The following is a 14793-nucleotide window of genomic DNA, read 5'->3' as shown; positions in this document are numbered from 1 at the left end:
TCCTCCTTTTTAGTTAGGTAGTTGTTTAATAAACTTGCCTTGTACAAAGCAGATGCTCAACAACAATAATAAGGTCTACCTTTCCCAGGGATGTTGGCACTTTAGCAGAGGATCCTGAATGCTTAAATCTAAATCCAAAGGATAAATGTCAAGTTTATAGGTTAGAATAAAAATAATAATAGGTATTAGTTTTTAGAGCATTTGCTAGGTGCTGGGTACTATGTGAAGCACTATAAATGCATTATCTTGTTTAATCCTCTTATTATCCTCATTTTATGACTGAAGCATTGAGCTCTAGTAAATTTCTGAATGTCAGACAGCTGATAAGTGGCAGAACTGTAATTCAATTACAGCCAAATCTGTCTGATCGAAGAGCCAAGTTCTCAATCATTACAACATAGACACTTTCTTGTGCATTTACTTCTCTGCTGTAACAATTCTGCTTTTTACTGCTTACTGCCATTATTTTCTTTGCTCTGTCACATATTGCATCGAACTTGTTTTTTCTCACACCTGTCCCTGATGCCATATTCTCTTTTGTCTCATTGCACATAGCAAATAGCCAGTTGTATAAAATAGTCTCCTGATTTTTCAGGTTCATAAAGTAAAATACTTTCTAGAGAAAGGCTTTTCTCAGCTCCTGGCTTGGTTCCTGTTTATTATGAAGCATTTCTTCTCCTTCCTATTTAGTCTCCAAGATTTTTTTAAATCTTTTTTTTTTTTTTGGCTGTACCATACAGCATGTGGGATCTTAGTTCCCCGACCAGGGATTGAACTCACACCCCCTACACTGGAAGTGCAGAGTCTTAACCACTGGACTGCCAAGGAAGTCCCTAGTCTCCATGATTTTGATTTATTGATGTTCATTATGTCATTCACAAACCTGAAAAGATAGTTTCAAGCATTTGTCTTAAATTACTTACTGAAGCTTCCTAGGGCAAGGACAAGGTAGCAGGCTAGATGGTGTGGAAGCCCAGAACTCCTGCCAGATGAGCTGCAGGGTTTCATTAGCTAGGACTAGGGGTACAGATCTCAGATCCCATTTCTGAGGCATGGCTGTACATAGATGTTCTCTCCACGATGCATCTGGGTACTGAGGTTAGGCAAGCCAGACTGTGGCAAAATCTTACTCACTTGTGATATAGGGTCGAGCCTTTTTGTCATTATTACTATAGTTACTGAAAAAGAAACCCCACTGAAGTAATGGCATTGGAGACAAGGAGATTGCTGACATTTTCTTTTATTGCACAATCTTCCTAGGAATCCTGCAACCTGACTGTCCAATCATGGAATTTTTTAGAAACTGAGCTGGTCCAGGAAGGAGAGCTTTTTAGAGAAGCATCCCTGAAATCACATCACAGCAACTGCCAACTTTGCCTAAACACAGAGCCCGGTGGTGCTGGCGTAAGTGAACACTACATGCACTTTGTTGCTGCTGCAGCTTTTAATTTGTGCAGCTTTGTGTCCAGGTCATATATACTTTGTGGATATTTCAGAAGCATTTGTGGCTCCATACAGGTACACAGAGGAATGTGCAGTGGCTGAACTTTTGGCCAAATGGGGTCTTGGAAACCTGCATGGTGACATGGGAAGAACAGGGGCTTTGAAGTCAGACTTCACGACCTTGGATTTAAGAAGTGGTTCTAGTATTAGCTCTGCAGTCCTGGACAAGGCAACGAACTTGCTTAAGTTTTAATTTTATCATCTGCACAATGTCACTCACACAGCCTATAATCAACATCGCATACTAGTATTGCTGATTTTAAGTCAGTTTCTCCCTCTAGGCTAAGGTCCATAAGGAGAAGGATATGTCTTGCTCATTGCTACATTTTACCATGCCTAGTACACCGTCTGGCAAGAACTAGGTGATCAATAAACAGTTATTAAGTTAATAAGAAGCTCTATAACAAAAAAAATATCTACTGGGGTTTTTATTATAATTGGGATTATATAGAATTAGATTAATTTTAGGAGTATCTATATTTTTATGACTCATAAACATAATGTATCTTTTTGTTTCTGTAATGTTTTCACTAAGGTTTTATAATTTTTGCTACAAAGGCTCACACATTTTGTTAGGTTTATCCCCAGGTATGTGAAGTTTTTATAACACTTTAAAAGTCTCTTATAAAAACACCAGACTTTCTAATTCTTGGGGTTGATGCTTAGAATTGAAACTTAACTTTATATATTATTTCTTTATTAAGTCACATTTTAAAGTTTTGTTACTAGTTCTAATAATTTATCTGTAGATTCACTGAGGTTTTCTACCAGACAATTACATCATTTGCAAATAAAGACGATTTTATTTCTTATTCTCAAGTCCTTACATCTTTTTTCCTTTTATTCCTCGTCTTTTTTTTAATTGAAGTATAGTTAATGTACAATATTATATGTTTCAGGTATACAATATAGTAATTCACAATTTTTAAAGATTATACTCCATTTATAGTTGTTATAAAATATTGCCTATATTCCCTGTGTTGTACAATATATCCTTGTAGCTTATTTGATACATAATAGTTTGTGCTTCTTAATCCCCTACCCTTATATTGCCCCTCCCCGCTTCCCTCTCCCTACTGGTAACCACTAGACTGTTCTCTATATCTGTGAGTCTGTTTCTTTTTTGTTATATTCACTAGTTTTTGTACTTTTTAGATTCCACACATAAGTGATATCATACAGTATTTGTCTTTCTCTGTCTGACTTATTTCACTTAGCATAATACCCTCCGAGTCCATCCATGTTGTTGCAAATGGCAGAACGCATTAACAAATTGAAGAACAAAAACCATATAATCACCTCAATAGATGCAGAAAAAGCTTTTGATAAAATCAAACATCCATTTCTGATAAAAACTCTCCAGAAAGTGGACATAGAGGGAACATACCTCAACATAAGAAAGGCCATATATGACAAACCCACAGCTAATATCATACTCAATGGTGAAAAGCTGAAAGCATTTCCTCTAAGATCAGGAACAAGTCAAGGATATCCACTCTCACAACTTTTATTCAACATAGTTTTGGAAGTCCTAGCCATGGCAATCAGAGAAGGAAAAGAAATAAAAAAGAATCCAAATTGGGAAAGAAGTAAAACTGTCACTGTTTGCAGATGGCATCATACTATACATAGAAAATCCTAAAGATGCCACCAGAAGACCACTAGAGCTCATCAATGAATTCAGTAAAGTTGAGGATACAAAATTAATATACATAAATCTGTTGCATTTCTATACACTAACAACAATATCAGAAAGAGAAATTTAAAAAATACTATTTACCATCTCATCAAAAAGAATAAACTCTCTAGGAATAAACCTACCCAAGGAGGTAAAAGACCTATACTAGGAAAACTATAAGACATTGTTGAAAGAAACTGAAGACAACACAGATGGAAAGATACGATGTTCTTGGATTGGAAGAATTAATATCATTAAAATGACCATTCTACCCAAGGTAATCTACAGATTCAATGCAATCCCTATCAAAAGACCAATGGCATTTTTCACAGAACTAGAACAAATAATTTCAAAATTTGTGTAGAAACACAATAGACCCTGAATAGCCAAAACAACCTTGAGAAAGCAGGACAGAGCTGGAGGAATCACGCTTCCTGACTTCAGACTATACTATAGAACTATAGTGACCAAAGCAGTATCGTACTGACACAAAAACAGACACATAAATCAATAGGCAGAATAGAGAGCCAGAAATAAACCCATGTACTTATGGTCAATTAATCTGCAACAAAGAAGGCAAGAATATACAATGGAGAAAAGACGGTCTCTTCAATAAGTGGTGCTGGGAAAACTGGACGGCTACATGTAAAAGAATGAAATTAGAACATTCTCTATTCTTTGTTTTTTATTTCTTGTCTAAGACATCTAGAACAATATTGAATAGAAGTGGAAATAATGGGATCCTGTCTTGTTACTGATCTTAAAGGGAATGTTTACAGTGTTTCACCGTTCACTATAATGCTGACTATAGATTTTCTTTGTAGATAACATTTATCACATTACGGAAGTTTCCTAACATTCTAATTTTTTTAAATAAATGGATGTTGAATTTCATTGAACATTTTTTTGTGTATTGAGAAGGTTACATTTTTTTCTTCTTTAATCTGTTAATATGAAGAATTACATAACTGATTTTCTAATGTTAAAACAGTTCTGTCTTCCTGGGGTAAATCTCAGTTGGTCATGGTGCATTATGCAACCTCTTCATTGTTGACAATAGGTCACAAAGGGAAAACTGAACTAAGGGAAGTCGAGTCACTTGTCCAAGGCCACACAGCCCAAGTATTTATAAAAAGCAGACTACTGAAAGCTTGAAGTTCCGAGTAAGGTAGAATGGATAAAATGGATTCAACCCAAAAGGTGTTTGGCGATTACCAGCAGACCACTCCGTTCAGAAAGAACCACTCTGCCCCTTGGATAATAACATCTAGAACTAAACTTGCCTTGCAGTGGTGGGACCCCAACATTTCATTTAGGGTCATTCACGGTCCCCATCATCTCATAAGTAAATCCTCAGGGAGGCTATTAAATCTCTGAAAAACAATTCCCTCTTATCAAGGGCCAGGATCATAGAATTACTTGAGGATCAATAACTCAGACTTGATTTGATTACTTCCAGCTAAATGACTTTATACAGTTGCTGATTTTCTACTTCTTTATTATATTATGATATATTGTTTAATGTCACAGCTGGAGTTTATATGTATTTCATTCAATGACCCATTTTGATAACCAAGATATTTGGGTGCCAAGTGTTGTTCCAGAGTACATATAGAGTTTTTTATTATTCAGGTTCATGTTTACCAGAATTCTCCTCTTTGAGTTTAACCATTTTCCAGCAATGTAGTCCCCAGAACTCAGTAATAAAATAACCTAATTTTCTAAAAATGAGCCAACTCACCAATCCTGTAAAAGGCAGGCAAGCAGAAGCTGAACAACCACAAAAGCAGCAGCCACGAAACCCAGGGAGCAATCCATGTTTGTGTTTTGGACATCTATCTTTTCATTTGTTTTTCACCTCTGTTGAGCCTGCCACCATTCATGCTTCACTGTCAGTGACTGCATCAAAGTCCCCAAGCTTGCAAAGTGGCAGGAGGTGACATCCAAGGCATCTTTATGCAGTGTCCCAATGTTTTGTGTTACTTTCTCAAAACATTACAGATTGGGTAAGTGCCATAGTAATCTAAGTCCTAAAAAGTAGAAAACTGAGATTTTTGTTGTAGCTGTTTACCAGCTTGGCCAAGTGTTTTAAAACTGATGAGGTGAGTATTAGAGCAGAAGTGAGGAAATGGACGCTTTCATATACTACTGATGAGAGTTCAAATTTATACTTTTATCTGGAGGATAATGAAATAATATCTGTCATCATTTTAAGTGCAAAGATACTTTGGCCTAGTAAATCCACTTCTAGAAAATTTCCTAGAGAAGTTATAGGACAAATATAGGTAAAGATAAATATCCTAAGATGTTTTACAGTGTTGTTTATAATAGTAAGATTTTCATCAATATGGGATATTTTAAATAAGTTATGGTGCATTATAAATGGAATATTATGCAGCCCTTATAAAGGCTGATGTACGTATATATTTATGAACATGAAAAGATGTCCTTAGTATATGGTTTACTTTTAAGAACCAAAATATAAAAAATAAAACTTAAATCTATTTTTGTTGAAAATCTTTTTGTGAATATATGAATTAAAAAATTCTGAAAGCCTACCAAGTTAACAGTGGTTATCTTTGGGTAGGGTGATATAATGGATGATTTTCACTTTTTTTTTGTCTTTCTGTATGGTATGGAGCTTTTATAAAAGAATACATTACTTTTATATTTTCATTTTAGCAAAAGACCATTTTCATTTTAGCAAAAGACTATTTTCATTTTAGCAAAAGACTATATTTTGGGAATTGTTTTATTAAGTACATTGACAGATGAGCTGAAAAAGTATAGTTTTATTGTAATAACAAAGAGTAAAACAGCAAGCTCTAGCTATAGAAAGAGAAGAACACTTATTAAGCACAGTTTAAGTACAACCGAGTCACCCAAATTAAAATCTCAAATGACGCCATTTCCCATCTCTTCATTGTTAAAGGAGAGCAAATCCCTAGGAGGCTATCATACATCTTGGTAAGACAATTCCCTTTTATTAGCAGCCAGGAGCATAGAATTATTTGATGTGCTTTTTAAAGAGTTTAATGAAAAACTCACATTTTAGTGTAGTGTCATTTCAGCCGGACTTGAATTTGAATCCCATCTTTTTCATTTATTAGCTCTGGCATGTTGAGCAAGACATTTAACCCTCCAAGCTGTAATTTACTTTTTAATAAAATGTGTATCATAATAATCTCTGAGTAGATGAGCCAGCTGTGCAGACTGGAACTAACCCATAAGGCTGTTGTGAGGATTCAATGAGATACAACTTTTAAAATGCTTAACATAGGGTCTGGCCCAAGAACAGGAGCTCCAAAATAGTAGCTCAAAAATGTAACACTATCTCTGTTTCACTTCCTCAGCGACTTTGAAAGCGTCTATGAATGTTGTTCATGTACAGACAGGTCACCAATTTAATTGTGTTTCTAGTGTTCAACTGTGGGTGATAACCCTTTTGTGGTTATCACAGCCTTATGTTGATCAAAGGGCCCCAGACACAATATGCTCTTGGAAAGATAAAAATACTTCTAATACAAAAACCACTTCCTAATTCATCTGCTGAGTTTAGAGCATTTTCTGTATGTGCATGTCCAACCACTGAGCTTGCACAAAAGAATCTGACGTATTCTACTCAGCTCAGTGAGTAGATGCTCCTCTGAGCATCCTTTCCAACCACCTCTCCACTGCCGTCATCAGACTGAGTCAGGTATCTTTTCGTGGAGCTCGCACAAGAATGTGTGTGTATACACTGTGTCCTCCATATTGTTAATTATGTTTCTCTACCCATCTCTTCACTTGTCTTTGAGCTCCGTCAGGGCCGGGACTGCGTCCTATTCATCTGTGTGTCTTCAGAGAGTAGTTTAGAAGATAGCGCAGAATGGGCCGTAACAAAAATGGGTAGGACAAATAAATGAAACTTTGGATGGGGCTAAGTGGGCATAAATGGGGTAATATGGAGTGTGTCCTGAGAATCTAATTTCTATTTAAGGTTATGTGTGTAGATAGTTTTTGTGAAGGTTCATGTTTACTGTTTGAGACCCTGGCCAGTGACTGATTCCCTTGCCTTTCCTTCCCTTTCAAAAACTGCAGAGCAAAGATAGAGAAACAAAATGCTTGAGCATAATACCACAGACCAATTTAAATAGAATTTCAGTGGGAAGAGTTAGCGGTTCATGAAATTTGTGTAAGGGTCAGCTTTGTCCATGACTATGTCAGCCATCAGGGGAGTGACAGACCCTTAGGGTTTTGTTTTTTTTTTAGTTGTAACTAGAGCAGAAATATTGTATCAGAAAAGTTTATGATATATTATCAAATGACAAAAGCATTGTGCTGAATATACAATGTGATTCCAATTCCATTGGTGACAGTACTTTGGATAATTTTTTCCCTACTTTATGTTTTTCTTTTCTTTACAACAAACATGTATTACATTAACAATGAGGGGGGAAAGCTATATGTTCTTCTTTTGAAGTTCTAACTTGTCATCCTACGGACTATTCTGTAGAAAGTTCCCTAGTCTTCTATGAGTAGAGGACCAGCTGTGCAGGTGGAACTTCCCTTAGAATTAACTGCCTTCTATTTGACTAGATGACAGATGCTACACATGAAGATACAACCTTAACATGGCCTGTGGGACCCGACATGGTCTGGGTGCTCCCTAACCCAGCTTCCTTCCCAAACCTCCAGCCACTGTGGCTATCTGGTAGCTCCTGGGCTACTCCAAGCCTCAAATGGCCTAGAAAGTTTCCCCACATCATTTTTTTTCTTCCTGCATTTAATTGTGTGATTTTAATCTAGTATCCAATGCCCCACCTCTAAATAAAACAACTCTGAGCTCCACGAAGGTGTTGCTGATTATTGAATCCCTAGTGTTAGCACAATGCCTGAAGCCTTGAAGGAGCTTAAATATGTCCTGTGTATACGAATGCACCACTGAAATAATATAAACAGAATTCAGAGAGGAAGTTGGGAGGGGACACTTTTATTGTGTCTACCCAGAGCCATCCACCTAATAAATGAGTCAACAAGTATTTGTTGGGTGTCTATTTGCCCTCTGCTAGATACTACAGGAAAAGCAAGACTAATATAAAAAGGGGCCCTGCCCTTTGGGAATTTCTAGTACAATATGAAGAGATGAGAAAACATGATATGAAACAGAGAAGTAACACTACTAATTAAATTATATTAGAATATCATGTTTTTAGTGGCCACATAATTAGAAACAATATAGATTTTCTACATAGACTAAATCCATTCAAGCAAATGGTATTCAGCCTGAACAGCTTTTAAACAAAGTCAATGGTATTTTCCTTCCATTCCTATTCCTTGGAATCCTTTTCTACTCCCCTCACACTCCCTAAACTTTAACATTATCCCACTTAAAACACATTGTTGGTAGAACCTGGAGTCTACATAGCACCTTCCCTCATATCCATCTGAGAAATTTTCTTTTTTGAATAAGGCAATGTCAAGAAGAGGATCTGGAGGGTGAGAATAAGAACAGGAGGGAGTGGAGGCAAGTCTTAGAAAAATAATAGCTAGCGCATCCACGGCACCTGCAGTGTGCCAGGGATTGTTCTGAGCACTTCACACGTATATCCATGTAACTGTCCAAGCATTTCCATGTGGTGGTAACTGATGACTATTATCCTTATTTGTTAGCATAGCTGAAGGAACTGAGTCACAGGAGGATAGTAACTTGCAAGGTCACACAGCTTGTAGGCGGTGGAGGCAGGCAGTCTGGCTCTAAACCTCTGCATCATGCTGCCCAAAGTCCCTCGTGCTTTCCTCTCTCTCAGCATCCCTTGTTCTCCTGCTACCATTCCTCTATCACCGCCTCCTTCACCAGGTTTTCTATTTCTACCACGTATTAATCCTTTCCTCTTTGTCCCAAATTCCCAAGTAAAAATGCAGGCCCAAGCTCTTTAAGTCATCTTTATTTTTGGACTTCCAGATTTTTCCATTTTATCCCAGTTTTAATCGATCCATTTACAAGCTATGATAATCATGGACTGAATGAAGAATAACACCCACTACTGCACAACTAGAATTCCAAGGGGATAAACTGGAGTTACGGTTTTCTGACTTGACACTAAATGCTTGATACTTGATGTTGCTGTCTGATGGCAAATCTGAAAAGTAACACTAATAGCCTACATTTGTTGAGTGCTAACTGTGGACCAGATATTGTTTCAAGCACTCTCCACATATCAATTCATTTAATCACATAACAGCCCTGTAAGAGAAGTTCTGCTATAATCATTCTATTTCACAGTTAAAAAAAAAAAAAAGGTGTAGAGAGTTTAAGTAGTTTGGCTAAAGGAGAGCCACACATGGAACCAAGTGGGGTCTCTTAACCACTGTGCCACACAGCCTTTTACTTCCCCACACTAACCATTTTTACATCTTTTTTCTGATTTAAGAAGCAGAAGTCCCTTTCTGATAATGACCCATGTCTGTTGTATATTTTCACTCCCAAAGTCCTTCCAACAACCCCTCCATTTGCCAGAAAACCCTTAGTGGCTTTCCCTTTCCCACCTCATTATTTTTTGTTACTATATTTCTCCCTTATCCGTCAGAAGCCTGCTGGAATAGAAAACATTCACTGAGACTTCACAGTAACTGGAAAACTTACACTAAGACATTATGATTAAGACAAAGTGAGTTTTCCAATATATGACCTTAAATTGGAGCTCATATCATCGTCAAAAGAAACCTGACCACTGCGGGCGTGGGTACGATTCCTATACTACTCAGCCTGGAATGTCCAGGAGTGATTCACACTCACCTCTGTCTGTGGACCACCTCCCAGGGAAGTCAGCAAAACCCCCCTGCCCGTCTCCTCGGTGACTGTTATTTCTAAGCTGCCAACACTGCTCCTGTATTATCTACATTCTAACTTCATGGGAAGGGCTGTGGTGACTTTCAGGAAAGTGAATAGGAAGTTGCTTTTCTAAACAGCCTGACAGCTGAGGGGAGGCAGCAAGACTATAAGAAGTCTGGGCTGCACAGACGGCAGTAAGCTGGCTGTGTCACAGAGGAGATGGTAAGTTCATTTCTCTTTACTATGGGAAGTGGTTGAGTTGAAGTGGTTCGGAGCTGAGTCAGGCAGGTAAAGCTTCCGAAAATGAGGAAGGGCAGTAATCATGCAGCTTCGTGTTGAGTAGCCTTCCAGAGTTTGTAAGCATTTCAAACCTGCTGTCCACTCTGACCCTCCCCACATCTTTGTGAGTTGCTATGTCCATGTTACAAATGAAGCTGCTGTGTCTTACAGAGAGGCTAGGTGTTTTACCTAAGGTACACTGTTAGGCTTGATGTTGTCTGGATCTGAACGTCTGTCCTCTGACTCTACAGCTGCTGTTTTTCCTAGCAGGGCTTACAGGGACTCTCCTGGAGCAAACCTTGGTGAACCCTCAACCCCCTTCTCTAGGATTGCTCTTCTGTCTGGGTTGAATGCAAGATTGAGCAAGTGTCCTGGGACAAGCCTACAGTTAAATGTTTTCTCATCCCCAGCTCGCCTATTTCTTTCTCTGAGCCCTAAGAGTCTGCTGGGACTAATGTGGAGTATTCACACAGTTCCCATTTCTGCCTCAGCTCTCAGTCCTGTTAGTGACTCAGTTTCCTCTTCTATAAAATGGACAGAATAATAGTACTCTACTTTGTAGCATCATTGTGAGGATTAAATAAGTTTACACTGAAAAGCATTTAGGTCTGAGCCTGGCACATAGTTGTGGATTAGTAAATGTTAGCTGTTATTGTTATGAGAAAGAGAAAATTCTTGGGGTTCAGTGGGATTTGGGATCCAGGGAAGATCCAAGGAAAAAGGCTTTCTTGAACTTATTAACATTATCCTAGATAAGACACATAGAGTTTTACCCTCGACTTACAAGGCATATCTCATACAGTCCTAGGGTCTACAATCCTGCAGTCTGTGGCTAGAGAGGAGCCAGACTGCCCCTGTTTTTGAGCCCCTTTCTATGGGATACCAGAAGAAAGGAGCACTTATACCCAATTCACTCCCTCTCTTTGCTTTATTATAGTACCATTTTCAAATACTTGCAATGAGGATTTTCCAGGTTGGGGAGAATAGGGATAAAAGGATGATGAAAAGAAGAGGAAGGAGTTTGAGTCTGTCCCGAGTTTGAACTCCAATGATGTAAGAATGTGTTTTACTTTTGTCTTATCTCTTGCATAAATTTCCTGTATTGGTCAACTTAAATGAATGAACAGTCTTTTCTTTCTTCCGTCGATTCTCTTTGGGATCCTCCTCTATTTTAGAGGAATGTTAACAGATTGAATCATGGAGTTCTTTGAGATTCTGACAAAAGGTACAACTTTTCGCAGATGAAAATGCAGACATCCACATAAACACTGAGCTTTATGGAACCCCACCCTTTCGCCTCCTACGCTTTAAGCTCAGAACTGCTTCCACTGGCATCCTGAAACTAGGCTGGAACTCTGTGATGAAGTGCTAAGAACTCCAGCCCTGGAATTGTTTTGAATATTTCAATGACAAGACCTTTTCCTTTGCCCTTGAATACATTTGTCTCTTGGGATTCCGGAACCTCGAACTCTGTGTGAAAATTCATCTTCAAGTTCAGAGCGGCTTCAATTAACCCTAGGACCTGAGGAAAGATGTTCAGGTTTCCCTGGTGGGGTGTTTTCAATCAGATGGATCTCAGAGTGGGGCAGCGCTAGATGGGGAACTTACAGTTAAATTATGCCAATGTTAGTCAGGGTGTGAGTGGACTAAGAAGCAGGTCTGGATTCATTTCCATTTATACCTTTTAACCATCTTAGGTCTGTTGATTCTAGTTCTTACTCTTCCTTCCATTACCTATTTTTCAAAATGTAGTTAAATTGTTCACGCTCTCCTGGGCTGGCTGCTAGCTCTTAGAAAGTGCAGTTTCAGAATTTTGTAAGTGGAAGCTTATTAATCAAACCCTCAAACATCACAGTGACTTACTACGTAACAGGCAGTACTGGGAAAAGACTCTGGACCTGACCTTAGAGGGTAGGCCCATGATGTTTCGTAAGTGGAATTTATTATTACATTGTCTTCTAAGTGACTCATTTCTCTGTTTGAAAAGCAAAACAGAAATTTTATAAAATCAAATACACAAAATGAATCCTTTATATTTGTAGAGATATAGGTCAGCCATGGTCCAAAAGGCTTAAAAAATCTTTTAAGTATGCTACTTTATATTTCATGCTAATATTTCATCCTAAATAACAGTGATCAGGAATCTAAATACATATATATGTGTATATATATATATATGTGTGCATATATATATATATATATATATATATATATGCTTTGATTTTTAGTGTTCATGTTGTCCTGGGCTCCTCTTCCTGTCTTTATTTCTTTTTGCTATTTGGCTTATAGACCTCTTTGTTTCACTGTTTCATTTTCTGCCTTTAGGCTGAGGCCACTAATATCTGTGCTATATTACCACCATCACCCATAAACTTAAGGGAAATAATATGATATCAGTTGTACTGCCTTGAAAATCTAGACTCTGCCACCGACAAGTTGTATAGTTCTGTCTCTTCAATGACTCTCATATCTGCCTTCCCCCTTTTGTATTCTCACTGACCCTCTTTAATTTCCTTTCTTTCCCATAAGAAATTTCTAAGATGAAACAAACTGATTTTGTAGATATTATAATATCCAACATCTGCAAATATTTATTAGGTGCCCCACCATGCACCTAGCAGTGTGCTAGGAGTATATGTAAATAAATGTTGAAGAGAAATCATCTGTTTAAAACCACCTGTAGACTTGCTGCTTTTTAATTTGAAAGACTACAGATTATAATATTCCCTCAAATTACAAAAAAGAAACACCATGATTAGATGCATCTATTCAGGACGCTTCTCTGTTCAAAACCCTGGCAATTGGATCCCTTCTGGAACTGTCATTTCCAACTCACAAGGTCTGACTCCAGAACAACTTCTTTTCAACTAACCTCTAGGACTTCCCAATTTTCAGCAGCAATCAGACCACATCACTACCTCTCCTGAAATCTACTTGCTGCCCCATTTGTCTTGCACTTAGAACAAAAACCTCACCCCCTTGTTTTAGTTCCTAAAGCCCAGAGTGATCTGTCCCCAGCTTCATCTCATACTCTTCTACCCTTGCTCACTCCATTCCAGCGACACTGATGTTTTCATGTTCTTTGAATACTCCACATTTTCCTTCCACGTTAAAGCCTTCACATTAGCATTTCCTTCTGTCTTTAATGCTTTTCCTCCTGCTTCTCACTGGTTTCTTCTGGTCATTCTGCTCTCAGCTTAAATGCCACCTTTGTAGAGAGGTCTTCCCTGACCTCCCTCCCTGTCTAATCATAAGCACCCCGTCCCTCTATCACATAACCTGGCTTTAATTCTCTACCTAGCACTTATCACTGTCTTCTATTTTTTATGTTTACTCGTTCAGTACTGTTGTGTATATATTGGTGTTTGTTTCATTGTCTGTCTTCCACAGAATGTACATTTCATGAGGAAAGGAATCGTGTCTTCTTTTATCATTTTAATTGCCAGTGCCTATGACAGTGCCTGACACATTGTAGGCACTTAATAAGTCGATAGTTATTGAAATAAATAATGGGAAAGAACACAGGCAATAACAAGGGCGTGCCTATCTTGGAGTGGGGAGGAAGGGATTGGTAATAGGGAAGGCTCCTTTGAGGAGGAGACTCTTGGACTTTTAGAGCTAGTGCATCCACAGAAGGAGAGGGTGCCCTGGGCATAAAGAGAACATGGGGAACATACTGTGCATTCTGGAAAGTACAAGATGTCGTGTTATATAAATGCACCATAGAATTGTGGTGGGGGCAGGTGTAATTAAGGAGTAATGGCAGGAGATGGGACTAGACAAGTAGGAAGAAGTCTCATCTTGAAGAGCCCCAAAGTGTCATCTTAAGGAGCTGGTATGTACTGCTCAGGGAGTAGGAACAGCTGATGGATTTTAAGTAGTGAAGCAATATGATCAGATTTTGTGTTAGGAATATCATTCAGACAGCATTAGAGATAAAGAACTGGGGATGGGTAATCTTGAGGAGAAGAGACTAGTGACAAGATGATTTCTCTGGTCCAGGAAGGAAATGATAATGTCTGAATTAGTGCTGCAGCAATAAAGTGGAAATCTGCAGAATGGCCAGCTATCTCATCAGAAGGTAAAGTCAATAGGATTTGATGGCAGACTGATGTGAAGGGATCCTTGGTCTTCCCTCCCTGGTCCCACCTGATGGAGGACTTCAGGGTCTCTGTGGGCAGGTAGCTTATGGGGCTCAGGTCAGTGATACTGTCTGTTCATAAGAACATGCATCCCTTACATGAGCCTTCTTCGGTGCTGGAGCCTTTCAAAGGGACACACCCACTCCAGAGAGTTACATGGAATTTGCCTTCACCTCTCCCTCTTCTAAGAGCTGCCACTATTTGATGCTTCTCCAGGCTTTCCTGAGACACACCAGCTATGGTAGGTCCTGATTCCCCCACTTCTCCTCCACTTCTCCCCATCTGCCACCCGCATGGAGTTTAAGTGAGTGAGTCCTTCTCCTTTGTTCTCTCACATGGGATGCGAGCCATCATGCCCCTTGTTTCTCTCATACTCA

The sequence above is a fragment of the Grampus griseus genome (assembly GCF_964374135.1).
Source record: "Grampus griseus genome assembly, chromosome: 1".
Taxonomy (NCBI): Eukaryota; Metazoa; Chordata; class Mammalia; order Artiodactyla; family Delphinidae; genus Grampus; species Grampus griseus.
Note: the sequence above shows the minus strand (reverse complement) of the source record.